Here is a 25,361-nt window from a genome sequence, read left to right as displayed (position 1 = left end):
AACTTTTTTGTAGTGCATGTAGGGTTTCAAAACTATTTTTCCTTGAAAAAGGTGGGGTCAAGAAACACGAAAAGCCTATTTTCATAAAGAAAATGTAATGCTCAATTCAATTCTCCTAGAATAATTACAATAGTTCAATTACGTGGAAAACGTAGCCAACGACGGTCTAAATTGATAAGTTATATCAGTTTTCAATAGTATTGCACCATAACGAAGATATATGAAAAAATCATTTTCGGTCGTCAACGTAAACTGTCCCTGGCAGCACTACTCCATCGGAATCCAATCAGACTAATTGCAATAACTTGAGTTTTAGAGCTGATCCTTGTGACTGTTAATACTCAAATTAAAGACAACAATTACATTAATGAGCCTTACTTGTTTTTGTGAGAAAATCTCGCCTCAATCAAAAGTTATAGCTGTTTAAAAACGTTGTTGTCCACAAACAACATGGGCATGAATGGGTTAATATGAACAGACAGTTATACATTTACGCATGTCTGAAAAAGCGTGTATTGTAGTTCACCGGGACCCCCTAAAGTTTTAGCAAGATTTGGCGAGTGACCACAACAGTAATTTTTTGCCTTTCTCTTATGGAAAGGTTATGCAATCACTCTGAAAAGTAATTATCAACCTAATCCCGGTGTGTCTGTATGTTTGTGTGTCTGTGTGTATGTGTGTGCGCGTATGTATGTGTCAAAAATGTCACTCATTTTTTTCAGAGATGGCTAGACCAGTTTGCCCAAACTTAGTTTCAAATGAAAGGTACAACCTTCCCACCTGCTGCTATTGAATTTCGTATTGATCTGAATTCCGGTTCCGGAGTTACAGGTTTAAGAGTGCGACCGTACAGAAATTTACTACATAAATGGTTACCACTATAATATAAAAATGATGCAAAGCTTTTTTAAATGGATGCAAAATTAAAATTAACGATCTTGGATGCAATCTCGAAAAAAATTTGACAAAGATTGTCTTTTTGGGATTTTGGCACATTTTTGCCTTTCTCATATAGAAACGTTATGCAATCACTCTGAAAATCGTCAACCTAATCCCGGGCAAAATGTTTTTTCGACTGACATAGGGTTTTTGAAGTTTAACAGGGGCTTAGTTAGGGGTGTACCTTAAGGTATCCGTCTTAAGCACCGCTCCCTTACCAAATTAGACTGGGGAGTGGTTCGTTCGTGGGGTTTTGACCCTGATCACACATTCACCCCGCATGTCAAAATTATTTAGGAGGAAGACAATATCGAACTAATGCTGATTAGACTAACTAAGTATAATATCCTTTTTTTGTTTCAAGTTTGTAATCATCGACACGTAGCTCATCAGGTTCGTGGCTGGCGAGCAATTGTGTGTAGGTGTAAAGTGTATTAAAAATGTAATGGACATTTCTACAATTATAGTTTGGAGAATTGAGAAAGGCACAATTGCACTGCCAGATTTTTTGATTTATTTTTATTTACGGACCTTAATTTTTTTTTTCATTCGTCACGCAACCACAACAGTAAGAATGAACAACAGTGGACCGCGAAAATAACGGAGACGAAATTCAGAAAGGAATTATCCTTCCAAACTGCCGGAACTCAACCCAATTAAAATATATTGAGGTAAAAAAGGGCTAAACTGAAAGAGAGTGGGGAAATGGCTAAGGATGCTAATTCAATGACTAGATACTGGAAAACACAGCCGGTAAGGTTTACCACCAGCTTGTGCAAGAGTTGATGGTACGAATCAAGCGAAAACTTAATTTTTTAATCATTTGTTTGAGTTCGGTATCACTGAAAAATTGCATAGATAGAAATGGAATTATAAGACTTGCTTGTGAGATTCCAAATTTGTGAATAATACATAGCCGAAAGTAAAAGAGCGCCGAGCTGGTACGCAACGACACGCACTTGCTTGCTCGTCAGCTTTTTTCGCGATTTCTGTACACTTCGCTTTGAGGATTTTTTTAAATTAACAGGAAATTATGAGCCTATTGAAATTAATCCAGATTTATGCTCTTCAGAATTGAATTATCGTCTGGATGAATTGAAATCGTTTCTTAAAAACCGATTTTGCATATATTCCAACATATTGCACACACACTCCGTTAACTGAGCAAGCGACCAGAAATCGGCAGAAGTACGATGGGCAAAGAAATAAAATTAGGCACCAGGCGATAATAAAAACCCGAGCCTTGGTATTTTGCGAGGAAACCAAATAGATCAAATGTGTTGTGTGGCAGCTGCGGTCATGTGTGATCTCGCTTTAACCCTCCCGAAGTCGCGCCAATGGCCCACCGAACGAGCAGTCACTGGTGCGCTAAGACGATTTCGCTAGATTCTCAGAGCAGCGTGCACTCAGTGCACTAGCGCTACTTCCGGAAGGTTGAAGGCATGGCACGGTCACTGTCGTCAATGCGATAATCATGTGTTCTTTCTGAGACGTCATCGTATCCCATGAAGCACATAAAGATTTATGCAGTGGGCCTGAGTCCCAAGGGTTGCAGGTTCGAATCCTTCCTCTGGGGAGATTTTTTTTCACATAATTGTTTTCGCTTAACTCACAATTTCGATCGATGTTTCCCGTTTGATACCACCAAAAAGTCTTAAATAAGGTATTGGCACTTACGTCGAAAACCAAAAGAAAATGAATTATTTGTTTAAGAAAAATATGCTCAAGAACGGATTTATTCGAATTGGGCTTGGTACGCCTGCTAGAACCCATCAAACCAATTTTCATATAAGGCTGACAAAATCGGGCCCGATAAAATGGAGTCTTCATTGTATCTCATAATTTCGCTAGTTGCTACAAAATATACAATCTGACAGATTCCACTCAGAGATGGGATACGCGAAGGCGAATTTCTTTTCACCTCTCGATTTTTTTGTTATTTTGCAAGGAAAAAGTTACTCACAACATAATTTGAGGTAAATTTCGACGTCAGATTTTTACTAATAAGGTATGTAGAACAACATTGACCATAACTATGGGATATAAAGAATATACAATTTTTCGTGTTATTATTTCCTTTTACTTATTCGGTTACTAAATACATCTGAATAAAACGTAAAAAAATATTATTAACGAGCTTTGGATGTAGTCCGGGTACTATGATTCTGCGCGGTTTATGAAAACTGTCCAGAAAGGCTCGGCTCCCATTGCTGATTTGCGGTGACATTCACATTTTTCCACTTCGCATGGCGGTTTTGCCTGGTGTTACTATACTACTTGTTTTAATAGCTCTAGCAAAAATACTGCACTACCTAATATCCGCGAATTTGAGATCTATTAATGACAAATCTGCATGCTTACTCGCGCTACCTGGGGGTAGAATTTTGAACTATTCGGTGTACCACTTTGTAGGATTTGACCGTCGAGACAACTTTTTCAAAGACTCCAAACCTGCTTAAAAATTAGAAAATTTGTATAGAATATGTTGAACAAATGGTAGGCTTACTGGCGCCACAAGGTGGCAAATCCCGAAATATTCGATTAACCACTTCGTAGGTTTACTCTCCTGAGAAGCTTTGTCCATGACAATGACCTGCTAAAAATCAGCGCCACCCCCCCCCCCCCCCAGTGAAGGAATTCCTAACTATTCGGCACCTGCCGGATTCTAATCTCGTGAGCAACTTTGCCGAAGACACAAAACTTTTAAAAAACAGAAATTTGAGGTATAGTAGGTTAAAAAAATGACATGCTCACTGACGCGGTTTTAAGATCCATAATGGTGTATACCACCTTGTTGATTTTGATCTCCTTGGCAACATTGCCGAAGACAGCGTCCTGCTACGAAATTAGGTACTTGAGATACAGTAGGCCAAAAATAGCACGCTAACTAGGGCCGCCTAGCGGCACAATTCCGCGCTATTCGGCATATCTTCTTGTAGGTTTTGATCTCCTGAACAACTTTATCACAGACACAAATAAGCAAAAATATCAGAAACTTGAGATACATAAGGTAGAAAAAAAATTAAGGGACGTGTACAAGACACGACTACGATGACATTAAAAATGCAGCTATTTTTATGAGCAAACAATATTATCCGTGGCCAAACTAAAACCCCTTAATGTCATCGAGTGTTTCAGAAATACACACAGGCATGCTATTCTTCACTAGAGATAATTGTTGAATTTTTAAATTAAAATCTATAACCTGTAGTGTGACAAATTCAAGTTTTAAAAAAGTGTTATACAAATCCATGAAATGGGAACATAAATTAATGATGCTCACAAACGAAATCTTACATCTATCTTTAAATACCTGCATTCAAATCAAATGTTTGCAAGTACGATAGAATAATAACTGGTCACAAATCAAATTATTCGTAAGCGAACAAAGTTTAACATGTGTATCTTTATATATTCGGTGGTTTAATTAACATTAACTCTGAAATGTTCCATATTTGGGGTCCTAAAAAGAACCATTTTAAGGGAATCATTCAAATTAACTCTTTTGTATGTGGGGTCCTGAAAAGGACCATTGGTGGAATCCTGAAAAGGACTATTTGTGGGATACACAAACACGCGTGCTATGGAATGAAAAGTACTAAACTAACTAAGGGCTTTTGGTTTAACAAAAAAAACATGCAGAATGGAACAATTAGTCAGCTGCAAAAAAGGTTTGCCATCTCTTCCAGCCGCACGTTACTTACATCAGATAAATATTTCGAAATGAAAAGAAACAACCTTTCCCTTCAGCATCTAATCTGAAATACTGGTAGTTTGAAACGTAACATCGGCTTTTATCACTTTCGCATTGTTGATGGAAGGACTGCCTTCATGCAGAATAACAAAAAAATATTTGCGGATTCTTTTTGGTACGGCTGTCGCTAATTGGCAGTGTTGCCACATCCTCCAATTTTCTGAAACATTGCAGAATTTTGGATTATGTTTCCGAAAGATTATTTTAATAAATCACAGGTTTTCGCCAATTTCAGCCTGGAAATGTACTTTAAGTAGCTGCACATTTTTGTATTGTTTCGGAAAGATACATTTAAACAAATAAGATTGTTGCAAATTTCAGATTGTCAATATACGCGCAAGCAACAAATAACGAATATAAACTGCGCAATTGGATTATCGCTGTCAATGATTGGAAATATTCCAATTTGTTCTTTAGTGTTATAATCCTTAAAAGGGCTTTTAATTTAACAATAATAACATACAGAATGGAACAATTAGTCAGCTTCAACTGAGGTTTGCCAACTCTTCCAGCCGCGCGCTATTTGCATCGGATCACCCTCAGCGGTAGCAGTGATCAAATGCAGCACTCATCGCAGCGCATTGTCAACATGCATGATTGCTACTGCTGTTCTTTACGACCCGACGTTCGACGGGAGAATGAAGTCGCTCGAGGAATGATATTCTTTAAATAGTCGAGGATGACGTCATTCATAGAAGCGTAGTGTGCTGGGTGCTCAAATCTGTCGTACGAGACGCTATAGGCACGATGTTACTTGTCTGGTAAAAGAGCAACAACTGATTCAAACAGGCACGCGGCACATTTATTTATAACTTTTCGTGTTCGTTTGAATCACTAAGCTGCTCCCTATTGACGGCTCTGCCGGGGATAGATTGACTGATGTATGCGAGTTTTCACGTTTTCGAGATCTGTTCATTTTTGCTTGTTTTTCTATAGTGTGCTATTGAAATATAAAAACACTAAAGCAACAAAACATAAATTCAGTTAATTCCGAATTGTGTGGTGATAACCAGACGGAAATCCGTTCATAATTAACAAAGCTATTAGCGTTCAAAATAGTGACGCAAAAACGTGACATCGTTTGATTTTAGATTTTAGAATGACACCCTGCCCCAGATAATGCAGTAAGACATTTTCAATGTCAAAAAAGCTTACTAGCGCCGCCTGGTGGCAGATTTCCGGCATATTAATTTATCCATCCAAAAGGTTTGCAGAAAAAAGAAATGTTCCAAATTCAGGATCACAATGAATTTTGAAGAGAAGCTAGGGTTCCTAGTACCGACTCTTTTTGGTGAGAACCGGTTCCCCGGTACCATATCGCTCAGTACCGGTAGTATCGGCAAAATACCGGTACTGGAATGTTTTTATAAAAAATACTAAAAAACACTAGAGCGACATAAAATGCAAAAAATATATACTTTTGTTGGTAACCTTTTATATGCCTCTACCTTCTAATCTCGCCAAGAGCAGAAGCAAAAAAATACTCTTATAGCTACCAATAAATCAAATAATCAATTTCTACCACTTTTTTACTTATCCACTGCACAAACAGTACAGCAGTTAAAACAGAAAACCACAGAAATGTAGAACAGTTCCTAATGGTGATAACGGCGATAGTCCTCACAGAAGTGGTTACATCGTGGGCGTAATGTGGTACTGCCAACTTCGATTTGCACTGCGCACTAACTTGGAGTTCCTTAATGGAATCATATCGGAGCAACGAGAATTGAAATGCATTAGTTAAAGAAACTTTTCCAGTTCACGTTGTGAGAATCCAGATAACGAAACATATTTCTTCTTACCTCCTTTGGGTGCAAATTACATATAATCGAACGACGCTGATCACAAACTAGGCGTTCGTTCTTTTATAGATTAATACTTAACAGCAAATTGTATATAGGCGTGACTTCGGCCCAACACTTATTATTTCAGCATGCGCTCAAGGCTTGAGATATTTATTATCACTGTTTGCCCCCTACCTAACTCAGTCGCCGCCAGACTTTGGCAGTGGGTAGAAGCTATGGAGAGGGCATGTTGATGTCTGCCTCAAAGCCTATCGGCAGATGCTAACGACAAATCCTGCGCCTTGAGCGCAGTCCACTGGACCTAAAAATAGATAACGAGACAGATTTTGCCCGATCGATGAGAAGGAGAGGTGACGATCTGCTTATAGGAGACATTGGGGGTCGATAGGTCAATTAGGAGGAATTGGAGGCTGCGGCGGTGATCACGATACTATTGGGAATATGTAATGACATCATCACAGTTCCTCGATGGCGGAGTTGTCAACGCACCCAACTAGAGACTGGGAGATCGTAGGTTCGATTCCTGCTTGAGGACATATCTTTTCTCGGTGTTTCCTATGAAAAGGTGAATTTTCACCGTTTCTTCATTCTCACCGTTTCGGTCATCCTTTCTCTGTCTGTTTTCCATTGGACGCGTTCATAAAAATCCTTGAGAAAGGAAAAAAAAACAAAGACTCACATCAAAACAAGGAGTGTACAATTATTTTGCATTTACGTTAATAAAGATCGCTATTTCACTCAATATGAAAAATCAGCTTTATAAAACTATAGATCAAACTTGGTTAACAACTTTGTCGAAGACAAGAACTAGCTATGTGTTTTCAAAAAATAGTTATAACGATTTTAAAACTTATTGTTCAATCTAAATGCAGAAATTTATTATTTTTGCCAACACTGCCAGTGCACCACCATCGCAGAGACTTGGTACCTTTGAATTAAATGTTCAGAATGAATTGCTGAATAACATAGTTGTTATCAGAAAATGAAAAGAAGAGGGAGGGGGGGGGCTTGTGTACTCCTTAGGGATCATCCATAAATGACGTAGCATTATATGGGGGAGGGGGGAGTTTTGCATTTTGTGATGATGTGTGACGACAGGGGGGGTAGGGGGTCATGTCATGCTACGTAGCTTTTTTAAAGGGGAATAACTAACATCGTTTTTCGTTTTTTTAAATTTTGCGGGGACAAGGGGGGGGGGAAATTACCGTCAAGCTACGTAATTACCAGGGGGGTATTTAGAGGTTTGTGACGAAATGCTACGATGGGGGAGGGGGTGTTAAAAATCACTCAAAAAATGCTACGTCATTTATGGATCGTCCCTTATGTTATACCACAGATAACAGACGTTTGGGCTCGATTTGAATCGTGTGTAAATACCCGCTATTGAAATTCCGAATAAATCAGACGTCTGAAACACGTTTGGCAAACGTTTGTAGGTGGCGCAGTGATCAATACAATGCAGTTAGAGTGCAGCTGTTAAACACGTGTAGCAAACAGTTGCGCAGATGGCAATAGTGAAACACGGATTTTCAACGCTTTTTAAATTTTTTTAAATTCGTTTATTTGACACGGCTCATAGCGGTAGCTTAACGGAGCCATGGATCTTTTATACGTTTACAATACATGTAAAAATAAAGATACTAACAAAAATTAATTAATTGGATATCGTGCGCGCAACTTTTGATTGCGAGCGGAGACCTTCTTTCGCGAGGTCTGTTGGCAAACAGCGTCAGGGGGGTCATTTAATCTCTTGTTTTTCACGTCCCGGTCGAAGCTGGCTTGGTGTCCGGGATCAGATGTTCTCCCTTGCTTCTTGCACTTATTGTTGATCAGTGTAAATCCGTTGTCATTGTTACTGGATTCGTTGCCGACGTTGCTTACAGCTACTTTTGGGGTGCTGGATGATTCTTTTGCGGTTGTCATTATGGTCTGAACAGCTGCCACAAATTTGGCCACCGTTTGTGGTTCATGCATTGGTATTGAAAACTCTGTTTTAGGTTGGTTTGCCGTAGATGAGTTGGCAATCGCTTGAGATGCATTTTCCTCTGCATCTTCCGCGCAAGGTTGTCCATGATGAGCTGTCTGATTACAATACTTGCACGTAGGAGTTTGCCCCTCATGGGTGCATAGTGTAGTTTGCATAATTGTAGTTCCGTGAGTTTTGAGTTTTATTGCCAAGTAGGAGGGTATAGGCTTTTCAACCCGCATCCTCACTACAAAAACGCCGTTACGAGTACCCGGGAAGAAGTTTCTCCAAGTATCAGGTGTAACGGATTCTACTTCTCCGTATTGCGACATGCGTTTTGCAATTGGCTCAGGAGGGGTACGAGGCGATAGGTCATACAACCTTACATCTATATAATCATTCGCAATATATACGGGAATCTTAATTCCAACGTTGTCACTTTCAACCACGTGTTTTAAGTTGTTCTTCAAAACGAAGCGCTCGGCTTGTGCTAACGTGTTGAATGATATTAACACTACATTGCGAAGATGATGATACTGAAGGTACAACACTTCCGTAAGTCTAAGTTGCATTTTTACCTTCAGAAGGTATTCCACTTCACTAAAACTCGGTCGTTTTAAACAAAATTTAAAGTCAACGACCGCAGCGTTGGGTCGGAGTAGAGCTTTTTCGTCAACTTTACTCATGATGACAAGAATAATCCAGGAAAATCTCCTTTGTTCTCGAGACAATGTACACTAGATCGAGAGGCCTGTTGTTCACTTGGCTCGATTGTACGTCTGACTGCGGCAGAAGTAGAAAGTAGACTGACGTTTTTCAATTTGAAAGTTTACACAGGTTTTTGAAGAAAATTTGTTCTAGCCTAAACGTCTGTTATCTGTGGTTATACTAAACTATCTAAAAAGGGGACTGAGGAGTACACAAGCCGGTCTTCTTTTCATTTGGGAGTACACAAGCCCCAAGTCTCTGCGAAGACTATATTCGCTATTATTTAAGTTTAAAGTATCGGTGTCGGTGTAGCACTGACAGTGTTGGAAGAAATAATGAATTTCTGCAATCGGAGTGAACAATATGTATACGTTTTAAAATCATTATAACTTTTTTTTGAAAACTCATAGCTAATTACCGTCTTCGACAAAGTTGTTAACCAAGGTTTGAACTATAGTTTTATAAAACTCTTTATTCTTTATTAACGTAAATGCAAAAAAAATGAATTTCCCATGTAAATTCCTATACAAACTTTGAACGCAACGCATAAACCCGGGAAGCAACCGATCGCTTCCAAATTTTACACACGCATTTGGGACGACGAAAGGAAGTCAAAAAGTGCTGTGCTGAAAAATGTTATATGTCGAGCCACTATACTGTCCATGTTGTACGAAATACAATGCGCGAGTGCCCATATTACGAAATTTGGCGCGAGTGTCGAAGGGTTAATTCAAGTTGATTAAGGTTGAACGAAATATGCGGCAAAAATCGAAAACGAAAAAAGTAGTTTTTTCAACACCGTATGTTAGATCTTCCTGAAAATCAATCAGCAGTACTGTAACAATATTCTACATAAGCTGATTGATTCTCATAATTGTATGACGATCTCTATGGTTATTTCGGAAATGGCATTCTGTTCGGACGTTAATAAGAGTAAGAAGAATAGCAAATAGTACGAAACAACCAAATCGAAAGTTACGTAAATTGCTAGAGTGATTTTGTGAATGTACCTTATATTTAGAAGTTTGTAACTACTAAGTCGCGTCTTATACCCTTATACCCGTTTTCAAGATTTCACTTTGTTGCTGACATCAAAATATGATTCCTACTTACTGTAATTTTGAAGTCTGACTTTGCTCGGGTACACTATGGTGGTACTACAAGTTCGTCAAGGTAGTTGCTAATGAAATCTGAGATTGTTTTCGCATGCCTCTTGTATTAGTGAGATTAGATATATGTAGGTAGGAATATGTACTGAAGTGCCTCATTCCAAGACTTGCGGTTAGTTTTCGCGTGCATTTATAGTTTGGAAATATCTTACCCTACCAGATCTACATGACAAAGTACATTTAGTTCCACATGACCCCCTAAGAAACAGCGGTTGAAATTCAACGGTCTGTGAGTTTCTATTGTTTCGATGTCACTGTGCTCCCGGTTTGTTTCTGAAGTCGGAAGGAAAGTATTGCATTTTATAAGCACTCATGCATACGTCGCTGCACAGTGTTTCAAAACGTCATTTTTACGATCAGAATTCGATAACTTTAGAACCAGAGATTTTGAATCGAAGGAGTTCCTAGGTATGAAGAGGCGCATCTTTGGATATACTAAATTGTGTGATTACCTGATCAGAAGAGCATAACAAAACAATAACACTATTGTAACTATGTTATATGCAGCTAATGGAATTGAAAGCGCGGACAGTTTTCTATACAATCAATATTATAACATAATCTGTTATGAAACGATCAACTTATGAATTGATCGTTTGTTACTAGATCACTGTCATTAGATGATTATATCTAATACAGTTGCTATCTAATCTCTCGAAGAGTTTGCAATAAACATATATACTTTTGGAAAACTTTATATCTCGGTTAGTTTTAACATTGATAAACCCAAATCAAATTTTGTTACAATTTTATTATCATTAGCCAGTTTTTTGTTTATTTTTTTGTTATTTTAACAACTAATCAGTCGGATTTAAAACAGGTTCTGTTCCAATTTTTTTGAAATAATAACTCCAGTTGTTATAAATCAGAAGAAAGAAAAGAACGTAACATATTGTTGGAAAGGTCATTTCTTCTTCTTTCCAAAAAACACTACCGCGACCGCGTAGAAAATTATTTCGTGCTGAAAATCCTGAAAAAAAGTTATTTTGAGGGTAAATTAAATTGATCAAACATGGTTTTGTGTTGTAGTTGACGAGATCTACAACCTTTAACCTTCTCTATGCGTTGGGGTCAATATGACCCCAAATGAATTTTCAAAATGCGATAACTTTTTACGTTTTACACCTAGAAGTTTAGAATTTCTTGACTTTTCCTCTTTCATGGAGAGCAACGATTTTCAATAGAGTTCAAAATTTTCACTAGTTCCTGAAGGGCTGTACAAAGAAGTTACAAATAGATTTTAGCGGGTCATATTGACCCCGATTTCGAATTCAGTTTTAAGACACATTTTCAACCAAATCTATATGAATAGGTACTTAAATTGTTTGTTAGAGTTTCAATTTTCAGTTTCTGGTAAGTTTTATCGTTTTTCACCTGGTTGGTCAGTGGGAATCGGTACCGAATGGGGTCATGTATGGCATCCACAGATGTATGCAGAACCGTCATCATAAACCACAGGTTTATTAACAGAATACTAATAATAAACACAAACAAAACAAACATGAGAATGCATATCTTAAATTTGTACATGATACGACCGATCCTGGATGTCTCGGATTACGATTCCGATGCCAATCCCGGGGGTACAATAGTATACAGCCGGAATCGGCGGAATACTCGAATCAGGCTGATTGAAAATAAGTTGTTTTCGTATATTTCTCGAATTTTGCTGAACGCAATTGCTTGCAAACCAGAATTTTCACTGACTGAAGAAGTCAACCCCATACTTCACAATTGAGGCCCTTGTTGGAGACTACACCATAAACCTCTACTTCCCAGGCGGGTACGTAGACAAGATACTTCTTCGTATACGGCCGAGTGTTTTTAAGCGATACATCTATGATATTAAATGGCTTATTATTGGTCCGGAAGTAGACCATCCAGGGGTCCATTGTATTAGATGAATATAATTTGTATCGCAAAGTAAAGTTATCGGCATTATTTTTGCCATCGGAGAAATATTCGAATCGACCTGAGCCTATGAGGATATCGGTCGTAGGGATACCTTCCGATCAGTCATCACTATCATGCGGGTTTCAGTACACGTGAAAAGAAGGTTTTATCGGATGGAAAGGAAACCTAATGCAACGAAATTAAAAAGAATGGAGTAATTGGTGCGTAGCTGTGAAACATTTGTAGTATCAGTAATCAACAAACATTTTCGTTGAAGAGTCGGTCATATAGCCCTTTAACAAAAGTGTGTTTCCAAATAGCCACCAGCTGATATCCGGGAATTTTCATTTCCACTTACTACCCACTCGCGGAAAAAGTGTCAGCAGATTGAAAACATGTTTCTAAACCGTCAAATCAATCTTTGTTGGATTCCATGTCCCTGAGAACCGTTGATCTAGAAGTTCGATTCGACTATCTTTTGAAATATAAAATGCATGAACATAAACAATAGTGTCTATAGTTTTAAAATACGAAGCAAAAACCAAAAGGATCTATTCTAATTTACTCACTTCAAGATTGCAATCAAATTTTGAGCTGTGAATTAAGAAGCTGCTCAGTCTTGTGGCCACCAAATCAAATGTCCAGCTTAACTAGATGTATAATATTTGCCCGAATAGACGTAATGTGGTGCCCGGTGGGCTAAATTTTTTTTGTGCTATTTCAGCCAAGAATAGAACCACTGGGAACCTGCAGCCATGTCGTAAGAGGCGACTAACAACATACAACATGCTAGGAATTCCTAGGTATTGATCCGGACCGAAAACTTAACCTAGACGGTCCTTAAGGTTTGGCATCATAGTCTTTATCCATTCTATATTGAGTGAATCACCTACATATAGTCATCTTTTCTGATTCGCTATTCCCGATTGTGTACCAACGTTTTAGGTTTCTTCTGACGGTTGCACAATAGCTGTAAAGGATGAAGTCTAATTCTACACTAAGTAACAGCATATATTAATATGCCGGATCTTCCAAGCCAAAGGTTTGGTTTAAAAACCGTATTTAAAAAAGCAAACTTTCAAGTAGAAAGTTTTTTGAATTGGCTTAAGATGAAGCAGTCGAATTACACAAAAAGTTTTCTGTGTGACAAGCGACCTGTAGATGTGTTAAAATAAGCCAGATTATTTTATTAATTCTGGAACCGTCTACCGACAAATATACATTGACGAATACCTCAAAAGTGACTTCTTGAGGTCTCATGAAGGTCTGACACTAGCTTTGTACTACTTTTACTTTCCTAAACAAAGGTAAATATTTGAACACCCCAGAACTTCACTCTGTCAGAAAATGTAGGGCCATCGGAAGCTAAACCTTCGAAAAATCGCACTTCTGATCCGTTCTTCAAAATCATCCAGTGCAGTACTCTGCGTCACTCTTTCGAATTTGAACCGCTCATATGGTAGTCTTTGCCAGTACAGTGAAGACCCGATTCTATCAGCCCCCAATTTTATCAGCTTTTTGACCCGATTTTGTCAGCTTGATATGAAAATTGATAATTTGATGGGCTCTAGTCGACGAACCAAGCTGAATTCGAGTAAATCCTTTCTTGAGCAAATTTTTCTTATCTTAGAGATCCAAAATACGCAAAAAGAAGGGAAATTTAAACTTAATAATCAGTAAAAGATTATGAGGCTATAACTAGTGACAAAAGAAGAATATTTTAAGAGCTTCGGTTTCTTAAAAAGAAAGAAAAAATATGTCCCGATTTTGTCAATGTCACCGTTTATCAGCCTAAAATTCACCAAGGGGCTGCTAGAAACGGGTTTTCACTGTATTGCCCTTCTCCCAGCCATTCTTCTTTTCAGCCGCCGATGGATCAAAAGCCCGTGTCTGATAGGGAGAGTGGAGATGCCAACTTGTCATTAACATTTCGCAGTGAATTTCTTCACATTCATTTGAGATATTTTGTATACTTTTTGTATGCTTGATTTGTACTGCAAACTTTTGAAATGATGATTGGAGTATTAATAAGAAGCAATACTCCTGATGGCCGGCTGTTCCCAGTTCAAATGGCTCGTTTCGAATTGTCGGAAATTGGTCGAAATCGACTTTCTACGAAAGTCTATTGCCAAGATCATATTGTCTATAGACTATAATATTCCATGCGGCATTATACTTTAATGTAACGTCTCGTGGAAGAATAATTATAATTATTAAAATGCCTATTCGAACGGAATTCATATTTCTACTGGTGGTCGCACTCCTGAAAACTTTGATCTAAAATGAAAAGATAAAGCGCGTGAGTACTAAACCAAATCACAATATCTACCAAGATATATCCTGATTCATTTCCCTACCTACTAACACCAATCTAATATAGCGACACTTTTGGACAATGCAGAGAATTCTTTGGTCATAATAGTCACAAGTGTTGAACTAACATTCCTTCCCATCCCAAAACTGACCTGCGTGACCATCTACGTTATTTATCATACTATAATCTTAGTCTCTTTAGGTTGCACGTTGAGTATGATGTACTACTCCCAAGTATCATATAATTTGTTCAATATGCAATTTCAACAGGCTTTGATCAATCACGGGAAAGTCACGGGCGGTCAACTAAGCTTCAAGATTGCAATATAATTTTGAGCTGTGAATTAAAAAGCTGCTCAGTCTTATAGCCACCAAATCAAATGTCCAGTTAAACCAGTTTATGTGATTTTTATTGGAGTCATAACTACGCGACGAATGAAGAACATTTAAAGCCACGAAAAAAATAAACAAAATGGACTCATAACAGTATGCTGTCAAACCAGATCCTTCCACCGAACAAAGTGCACAGAATGACGTCATACCTCAAAACTATGATTGCACTATACGTCAACAACGAGTATTTAGGCCACAGCACTAGAACAATTTATGAAACATCATTGACGTCATCACAAAATTCAAGTAACACTGGAAACGAGAGGGAAGCTTCCCAAGAAGAGACTCAATGACTACGCTTTCGCTGTTCACTATCCGTTCCGAATGCATATCATCGACCCCATTTCTCTGCAGCTGCAGCGTCGCGATGTGCAATGTGTAAAGTGCATGCACGTTGGTAACTTTGACAACATAACCTCAAACAATTTAGCTGGAGCCACGTTTCTATAAGCATCATCTTCTCCCTTCCCGTCGACAAGCATTGCATTCGGTAGAACAGCTTAGCGTGCACACCACGGTAGACGAGCATCATTATTCGCCCATTATCATCACTTTTTCCCTCGATCCGGCTCGACGGTTTTGTCCCAGGAGTGATGCAGAAATTGTATGCGAAAAAAAAAACAAAAGTGCACATGTAACTTGTACTGGCGCGTCGACGACGCCGGTCGGATCGAATCCCCCTCAGTACCGCGTAACCGTACACCAGATGAAAGTGAGAAATTGCCCCCCGAGATGTCGTGGCGCTTGACTCTCACGCGAAGTTCTATTCCTGGGTCTTCATCAGATAAAGTCTCGATATACGTGCGCTTTGCCATGATCCACGTGCTTTTGTTTCGCGATACGAGGTGAACAAAACTTCGATGCTTTTGTTCGCGTGTGATTTTCAGTAAATTGGACAATTTTCCAATAATTCTAGTGCTGAGAAAGTGGTGTGACCCAGTTTCGAGCCGGGGTCGTATATGGTGAAGTATTTTGCTGTGCCGCTAGTGTACTCATGTGATCAACGCGTATAAAGTTTTATCCAGGCAGCCTATTTATTACGGCATAACATGCATCATAGTATTGAGCCACTTCGCTAACTTGTATTTTTCATACGTCCCTTTGTTGTCTATTCGAGAATTATTCAACAATTTGAAACAAACATCTTTCGAATATTACTCTACCGGTGAAACGAACTAGATAGGCTTGCAGAAAAACTTCTAGACTGAAAGTAATTCTGAAAATAAAAGTTTCGCAGTAACAAAAACTAATGGACGCTACTTACGGAGATTGAAATGATCAAAAATAGGTCTATATTCGAAAGAATGTGGGGATCGTAAACAAAAAAAGTCCGGAAAGAATACATCAGAAAATTCCATCACGCGCTGCTATGGCTCGTTCAATGTTCAATAACAAAACCCTGACGTCTGACCTATCCCAACAGGTGAAGGCACTCGACTGTTGCTGCGTAGTGGAGCTCTAAAAATGTAGTGCTTCCTTCCTGCGCGCATGTTGCACTTGCATTTCAGTCGAGTAGGTACATATGCTCTTTAAGGCAAAGTAAAAAGAAACCCCTACCTGTTATACAACAACGAGGTAAAATAATTCCACTCCTGCCGTCCCAGAGCTGCGCCCTTCTTCGACCACATCGGCTTCGACTCGCCGTGCTGCAAGGGGGATTTACACCGGCTAGACTGTGGGCCAATTTTCATGTCTTCGGATATGGAACAAACCAGTTCTCCCCCCTTCTTGCCAGATCTAACTATTACTGCCCTACTGCGACTAACTCACAAGCTTGCGAGCAATTTATTTATGGCCAAAACCAATTCCACTAACAACCACTACATTTGTTTGTTTTTTTTTTATTTCAGACCATCGTCACTTCCAAGTGTTTCATACCTGAACACGGGGGAATGGGAGGAAAATGCAACTGCAAATTCACAGACAGGTCGAACAAATGCAGAATAAATCTAACATGTTCGTCGTGGTAGCTAGAGAAAAACAGATGCCGTGACATTTTGGCCGAGACTCGAACTGTGCACGTTGAGACTAGGTGAGTTTTTATTGGTTTTTATATCGTATTGTAACACGATCGGGGCGTTCTCCAAAACTTGATTTGAAGCCGTGGAGCCGGTTGCTAAATTCAGCGAATTTTTCGGTATTGTTCTGAATTTCTTTCATTTATTAGACACGGTTTGATGTATAAACTTAACTGAGTCATGTGAATGTTGTACATTTGCATGAAAATAAAATCTGTATCGGCAAATGACCTTAATGTCTAATAAACAACAACATCAACAGTAACGTATGTAAAGGTATATCCACAGATAACAGACATTTAAGCTTGAACGAAATTGCTTAAAAAACCTGTGTAAACTTTTAAATTGAAAACGTTGGAAATCCGTATTTCACTATTGCCATCACGTAGGAAAATTTAGCCCATTTGAACTCAAAAATATGTGTTATTGAATACAATAATTTATTGTTTATCACATTAACCCATTATTGCCCAACTTATTTTTCACGCGCATCACAAATTGTGTTTTCCGGTCGGAAAAAAATAATGTGGTTATCCCAGTGAAATTATTTTTGTACTCAATGTAGCTGATATAATAAGGAACAACCAGTGAAAATTTCAGATTGATCGATTAATTGGTTTCTGAAATATCGTGATCGCCGCGAATGAACTTTTCAATAAAATACAACTCCGAGATAATCGGGTTTTACTGTCGGTGCAGCGAGTCAACAGTCTAGCGTATCAAACACTACGCACCGCCTACGAGTGGATAATGGGTAGCGGTCTATGAATAGATGTAACTCAAGTTGTAGTATTCCGATCTTCATGAAATTTTGAGAAAATTTTCCTCAGCGTATATAGCTTCAGAATATCTAATTTTCAAAAATTCGATTTTTTTTTTTAATCCTGACAAAAATGTGTAACCCCTTAAGGGAAAATTTAATAAAAACAAAACATAAACACCGGTTTAACCACTCTAACTTCTTTAAACGTATTCTGCAAGAGTATATGAACAATATTAACTCATTGATAATGCCTGTTCTGCGTTATTGATTGAGTAATAGGAGTTATTCTTAGCACCTACTATATATAGTAGGTTGGGCAATAATGGGTTAACCAACAAAATTATTGTTTCGAAAATATTTTTTATTAGAACGACCATAAATTTTTGCTTTCAATAAATACGTTTTTAGTTTCAATAATTTTCTTTTAGCTTCAATATAAAAAAATATTAAAAAAGTGAACAATAAATTGTTTTATTGAAACAATAAATAATTTATTAAATTTAATCCATATTATTATTGAACCTACAATTTTTTTCTGCGTGATCTACGCAACTGTTTGCTACACGTGTTTGACAACTGCACTCTAACTGCATTGCGTCGATCACTGCGCCACCGACAAACATGCCAAACGTGTTTCAGAGCCCGATTTAATCGTAATTTCATTAGCGGGTATATACACAGTGTATTACACACGTTTCGAATCGAGCCTGAACGTCTGTTATCTGTGGTTGAGAAAAATGTATCTACTGCAAATACATCAACACACAAATTTTAATACCTGCGGCACATCACTATTCACTATCCATCCAGTAATAAATGTAAACCAGCACCGACTGTTGATCAAACAACGATTGTATCCAGCACTTCTAAACTAAAAACCTGTTTTAATCCAAAAGAAAATTAGGTTGAAGATTTTCAGAAAATTAGGTTGAAGATTTTTAGAGTGATTGCATAACCTTTTTATATGAGAAAGGCGATGGCAAAAGTTGCCAAAATGCAAAAAAAAAATCAATCTTTGTTAAATTTTTACCGACATTAGGTATCAAAAATATAAATTCGATTTTTAAATTTTCCTATTCAGTTACTACTTTTATGAACTCAGAAACCGTCGTAGATAACCAATGTCAAAGCGACTTTGGGGTGTCACTAGTGATTTGGACTGTTATAGTGGTATCAGTTTATATGTGTGGTCGCACTCTTAACCCTCAAAAAGGCAAGCTATAATTGTGACTTCAAGAAGCATCACTCCTAAGACCCAACGAAATTGTAAGCCTCTTTTTTGTCGTTTTATCAGTGAGAGAATCGAAGCCCCGAAAACATTCGATCATTTGTATTTCAAATTACAAGTTCATTGAAACTAGAGAACAGTGACTATCCGGGCCTCTGAGATTCTTTGCTTTTTGAGGGATGAAGCCGTAACTCCGGAAACGGATTCAAATCGACATAAAATTCAATAGCAGCCGAACATTTTTTCGGCATAACATTAAATCTAGTCGTTTCATGCATTTTGGAGGTATTTGGCATCGAAAGTACGAATTCGATTTCTGAAATTTCATGTGGTCCCCAAAAAAAATTGTTCCGGCTTATGTGGGAATTTCATAGATGACCGGAAGGATCGGTCTATATTTCTGGAACCATATAACCGATTCGTACGAAATTTTATAGACATCTATGGCTTATATACCTGTTATTTGGGACTAAGTTTGTGAAAATCGTCCCAACCATCCCCGATAAACTGTTGTGAGTTTGTTAATTTTTATAGGTGGCGATTCTTCCGGGGCACTTCCGGAACGGTTTACGATGGTCAATGCGGTCGACGAGACTTCGGTTGGCCGTCAATGACCTAGAACTGCTAATGCAAGTTGTATGACACAGATATATTCATTTTAGCGACATTTTTACCTTTTTGCCTTCATCGAGGTATCATTTTGAATCGAAATTTTCTATGTGACCGCATGCCACAACCCGCAACACCGGAGCCGTAAGTCGATTCAGAATTAAATTTAATAGCAGTTACGGGGTAGTAAAAGCTTTCATTTAAGTTTGATCCAAAAGGTCTTGCCACCTCCGAGAAACCGATGTAATTGTTATTCTAAGTTCGGATACTTCCGCCTGGGTCGCCGGATCCGGCGATGGTGGCCAATGATGGTGCCAATGACTTTGAGTGACTGTTAGTGACCTAGAACTATAAATCCAAGTAGTTGTCGCATTTTTGAAAAAAAATCACCTTTATACATTCATCGCAGTTCCGTTGAAATCGGCATTTTCTGCGTGATCGTACTCATCATCCTGTAATTCCGGAACTAGAAGTCAAACCCACACAAAATTCAAAAGCAGCCAATAAAAACGTTGTACCTTTCATTTAAAACTAATCGGATGTGCTAATCGGTTCAGAAAATGCCGAGAAACTGATGTGGACAAATTATAACAAGATTTTTTATGTAACCGTACTCTTCAACTCGTAGGAAATGTCGGATCAAAATAAAATCCAATAGCAGCCGACGGGAACGTTGTCCCTTTCATTTGCGACTAAATTTGTGAAAATTGATTCAGCCATCCCCGAGAAACCGATGTGGAAATTTTATTGTCATGTCTGCACATACACACATACATACACACATACATACACACATACATACACACATGCATACACACATACATACACACACATACATTTTCTGAACTCGACGAACTGAGTCGAATGGTATATGACACTCGGCCCTTATTTTTTCCCATTTCAGTAGATTTTGAACCTCTGAGATATTACGATTGTAACGGTTTATATGGGAAATTCCTGTGTGACCGCATTAATCAACCTATAACTCCGGAACCTATGGTCAGATCGGAATAAAATTCAATAGCAGATAATAGCTGTGTCATTTCTTTCATTTGAAATCAAGTTTGCTCAAATCGATCAAGAATTCGTTGAGAAATAGACGGGATATTAACTTAGGAATTTGGCAAGTTCTCCGAGGGCATCAGGAACCGTCATAGGTGGCCAATGTGGTCAAAACTACTTCAATTGGCTATTATTAATCTAGACCCGCAAATATAAGTAATGTTGCATGCATTTTAATATGTATTGCATCATTTGGATATCATGGTGGTACCAGTTTATATGGGAATTTGCTGTATGACCGCACTCTTCAACCCGAAACTCCGGAACCGGAATTCCGATCGACAAAAAATTCAATAATAGCCGATGGGAAGATTGTACCTATCATTTGGGCCTAATTTTGTGCAAATCGGTTCAGCCATCTCTGAGAAACTGAGGTGACATTTTATTCCACATACGCACATACACACACATACATACACTCACACAGACATTTTCCTATCTCGACGAACTGAGTCGAATGGTATATGTGAATCGGCCCTCAGGGCCTCGGTTAAAAAGTCGATGTTTGGAGCGATTGCATAACCTTTCTATATGGGAAAGGCAAAAATTCAGTACTACTAATGAAAAAACGAATAACAAGGAAAAAAGAACACAAATTCACAAGACAAAAACACCCGTACAGAACAACAACAACAAATCTTCAGCAGCGATGATGGCATGAGCGAAGGCAACATTTCTAGTGAAATAAACTGACCAATCGTCAAAAGTTTGTAGGTGACACCCAAAACACTATTCAGCATTTCCGTGGGCCAGATTTCGGTAAAAAGTTTTTTTCTCTATATTTCAACGCATAGAGGGCGCCAACACTATCTTTTCAACGGATATACAACATTAGGTGTCTCCTTTGCAGCTATAGAACAGGCATTTCGCAGTAATTAGTATACCCACATTCTATCCCTCAACTAACTTAACCATTTTTACATACTTTACAAAAGAAATTTACAGAATTCGCTCAAACTTTGAAAACTGTTTCCGAGGCCCTAAGGGATGAGTCTCATAATACCAATCGACAAATTGGGACAATTCCTGTATGTATGTGAGTATATGTATTAGGAAATGGCCGAATTTTGTTTTATATTTAATGATCCCCACCTTTCATATTGTGACAAAAGTTAAAGTAAACTCAGATGCCAAATTTCACATTATTTGGACAGTTGTAGACCCCAGCCCACTTCGGTGTAAGTTTTTGACATTGGCACTATGAAAAAATATAACGAATAAATATTAAATATAATTGAATGCTATAACTTTTGAAATTGCACTCGGTAAATTATAATATATACCATTTTTTTAAAGAAATTCTTAGCATTGCAATAAAAGTATCTTTGTTTCCCAAAAAAAAAACAAATGAAGCGGAAGTTTTGGGGAATTTCGTCCAAAAATGACTTAGTCTTAATAACCTTTCTGCTCTATGCTGCAAATCACACACTTTTTGCAGTTTTTCTAATGTGAAAAAAATCTCAGAAATCGAATGGGACCTTTGCGACCTTTGTTAGAATACGAAAAATTGGGGTCTAGGATATTTTGTCGTTCATGTCAAATTTTATAATTTTCTCAATCTCTATTATTCTTCAATCAATTCTTAAAAGTACCTTGCTAACCATGGAAAATTCTCAGAAACAAAATTGAAATATTCGTTTCCGGCAAAATTCAGAAACATCGGATTTTTTGACATTTAGTCTCTATTCCATATTTAATCATTAAATAGCATATGACAGCTCCATTTAGCAATAAATTATTATTTAATTTACTATTTTAAGAGAGTCTTCTACTCTCACGGTTTCAAAAAATCGATTTGTTTTTCTTTGATTAATTTCAATCTATATGTATCTGAGAATACGCCATAGAAAGGATTTGGTGAAAATCATATTCCTCGGCATGTTTCTGGGAACCGAAAGGTATCCATCTTGGGCCGTATCTGCGATATTAAGCACGGCGCACCACAATGGCGCTTGTCTATGAAAAAATCATTGTTTAACCCATTCATGCCCATGTTGTTTGTGGACAACAACGTTTTTAAACAGCTATAACTTTTGATTGAAGCGAGTTTTGCTCACAAAAACAAGTAAGGCTCATTAATGTGATTATTGCCTTTAATTTGAGTATTAACAATTACAAGGATCAGCTCTAGAACGGAAGTTATTGCAATTAGTCTGATTGGATTCCAATGGAGCATTGCTGCCAGGGACAGTTTACGTTGACGACGGAAAATGATTTTTTCATATATCTTCGTTATGGTGCAATATTATTGAAAACTGATAAAACTAATCAATTTAGACTGTCGTTGGCTATGTTTTCCACGTAACTGGACTATTGTAATAATTCTATGAGAATTGTATTGAGCATTAGAAGGTAAAAATTGACCAGCTTCTAGCACTGCCATGGAAGCACCTATCTTTATGAAAATAGGCTTTTCGTGTTTCTTGACCCAACCGTTTTCAAGGAAAAATAGTTTTGAAACCGTACGTAAGAAAAAATGCGTCGGACATGTTGAGAAGCGTATGGGAACGAGATTACGAAAACTGAAAAAAGAATACAAAGGTATCGGTGGGAAAGGAAAAGGAAAATTAAAGGACAAATCAATCGGTAGGCTAACAAAATTTTACGGGCTGGAGATTCGGAGAACCTCAAGTTCCGTAGAACATATGCCAAATGCAATCTGGGCGTGCCTCGAACACTGTTCGTTATCGAACGAAAATCCCCAACACTCAAAGTGTTCACTCGGCGAGGACAGTTGGTGCAAGTGGCGTCAGCCCGAAGCAAAAGGAACTTTGCTAACTTTCGAACATGTCAGGATCTACGAAAGTCTATCATCTAATGATTTATTGAGCTCACTCCCAAAACTTCAATGAGTTTCTGAATAGTGGAACCTGTGCCTTAGTGCCAAAACACTTGCACAAATTCTGGCAGGCGGGTGGTCATTTTGCGACTTATTTGGCAGTCAGTATCTTCAACCAAGGATTTTCATCGATATTACAAGCTATGGAGGTGATGGGAATTACGTTGGAGACTCAAGATGAAAGATGTGCTACTCGACTCAACGGTGAACGTATCACTCGCTCTGAACGCAAAGTGGGTGTCGCGGCAAAGTAAGCCCGAATTCAACAGAGGGAGTAAAATGTGGGCAACCTAGAACATTTTCGTGATGAGGAAAATGAATGCTACTGCCCCGGTACAGCAGATTAACTAGTAAGGTACTACAATCGAGTTATACACCGTACTTTATCTTTAAACGCGTTTTCCCGAAAATAGTGTTTTTTAGCGGTCAAGTAAGACTTTTTATAGAAGTACTGGTCCGATTTCAATAATTTTTTCTCCAATTGTTCAGAAAACATACTGCTAACGGGCCAAAAAATAACGAAAATATTGGAATTTCACATTTTCACAAATCGTTACATAACTTTTACAAATTATGAAATAAAAAAACCCTCTCGGGAAAGAAAACATAGCCAACATGACTATGATCACAAAAAATATGAATTTTCTGATTACAGATTACCCAATTTGCCACATCTTTACCCATACAGTTTCAACATCAATGACATCAATGAAGTTTAATGGTCGCGAGAGATTTTTCTTTTCGTCTTCAAAAGTAAATTTGAAAAGTCAAAATATGGATCTTCAAAATAAAAAAAGTTCCAAAATCCATTGAGTAGATGCTTTACAATTTATTCCCAAAAAAGTGTTCAATTTTAGACCTCGCGAGTAGAAGACCCCCTTAAGAGGATCAGTAACATTGAAAACTGTGAAAATTAGGTCCACTAAGTCAGAAAATTTCATTAGTCCGTTACAGGACTGAGTGTCTGTTTGAAATAGGGGGACACTTGGGGTTTTTGGTGTCCCTGGAAGTGGTGGATACACCTTGTTAGAATTAAAATTAAAAGTCCTGAAGCAACTTGCAACGGCTTAAGGACATCACTTCCGTTGGATTTATTGATTGTAGTTGGCGCACTCTGAGGGGACGACACCTTGGCACCCTTACGAGGCAGTCTAGGGGATGCTAGATTTCTTCTTTCCCTGGATTCCCCTGGGTTAAAAAAGATGTTACCTCTTGTGGGTCGTCAGATTCTTGCTCAACGCCAGCCAAAAGAGAAAAGGAGTTTTCGTCAGGGTCAGATGGCGAAGCATTCTTTAGAATTTCTGCATAAAAGCGCTTCGAGCATTTCTTAAGGGAGCGCTAAATTTTATCCCCACGCTGCTTGTACGCAGGGCATGATTTAAGACCATGCGGAGGGCCCCGCAGTAAATACACTTTGCAGTTTCTCTATTGCAAGCGTCATCCTCATGCTCTCCCTCGTGTTTGCCGCACCGTTTCTCATTGCCGCAATAGGTGGCTGTGTGGCCCAGCTGCTTGCAATTACGGTGCAAACAGGCGAACAGGTAGACGAACTTTATCCAGAAAGACATAGTTGAGAAGAGAAAATCCGGAGAAAGAATAAGAAGGAGAGAATAAGTTGTCTTATTATCCTCAGTTTTTGCTGAATACAATTGCTTGCGTTTCAGAATCATACCCTGTTGATGTGAAGGGTCCTTAAAGCAGCCAACTACATACTTCAACAGGTCTTCCAACTTCAGACCCGGTTCGGCGACGACCCCATTGATCTCCACTACTCTACAAGGCACATACACCCTGAATTGCTTCGTAAAATGCTCGCAGCTTGCAAACTGGTTTGCCTGGACGAGGTCATTCACTAAAATGCCTATCTTATTGGCTCGAACACGTGATATCTGAGCTACGGAC

The 25,361-nt window shown here is 38.3% G+C and overlaps 1 protein-coding gene across 3 annotated transcripts in view; it reads left to right on the top strand.

Moving 5' to 3' along the window:
* Positions 1-25,361, top strand: part of LOC131693015 (uncharacterized) — a 146,376-nt gene that overhangs the window by 25,105 nt on the left and 95,910 nt on the right. For all 3 annotated transcript variants that reach the window (XM_058980463.1, XM_058980465.1, XM_058980462.1), the window contains exon 2: positions 16,791-16,972. The gene's annotated coding sequence lies outside the window, so the exon portion shown is untranslated. The remainder of the gene's footprint in view (positions 1-16,790; positions 16,973-25,361) is intronic.

Source organism: Topomyia yanbarensis, chromosome 3, assembly GCF_030247195.1.
Source record: "Topomyia yanbarensis strain Yona2022 chromosome 3, ASM3024719v1, whole genome shotgun sequence".
In the NCBI taxonomy this organism is placed as follows: domain Eukaryota; kingdom Metazoa; phylum Arthropoda; class Insecta; order Diptera; family Culicidae; genus Topomyia; species Topomyia yanbarensis.
Note: the sequence above shows the minus strand (reverse complement) of the source record. Positions and strands in the feature narration are given on the sequence as shown.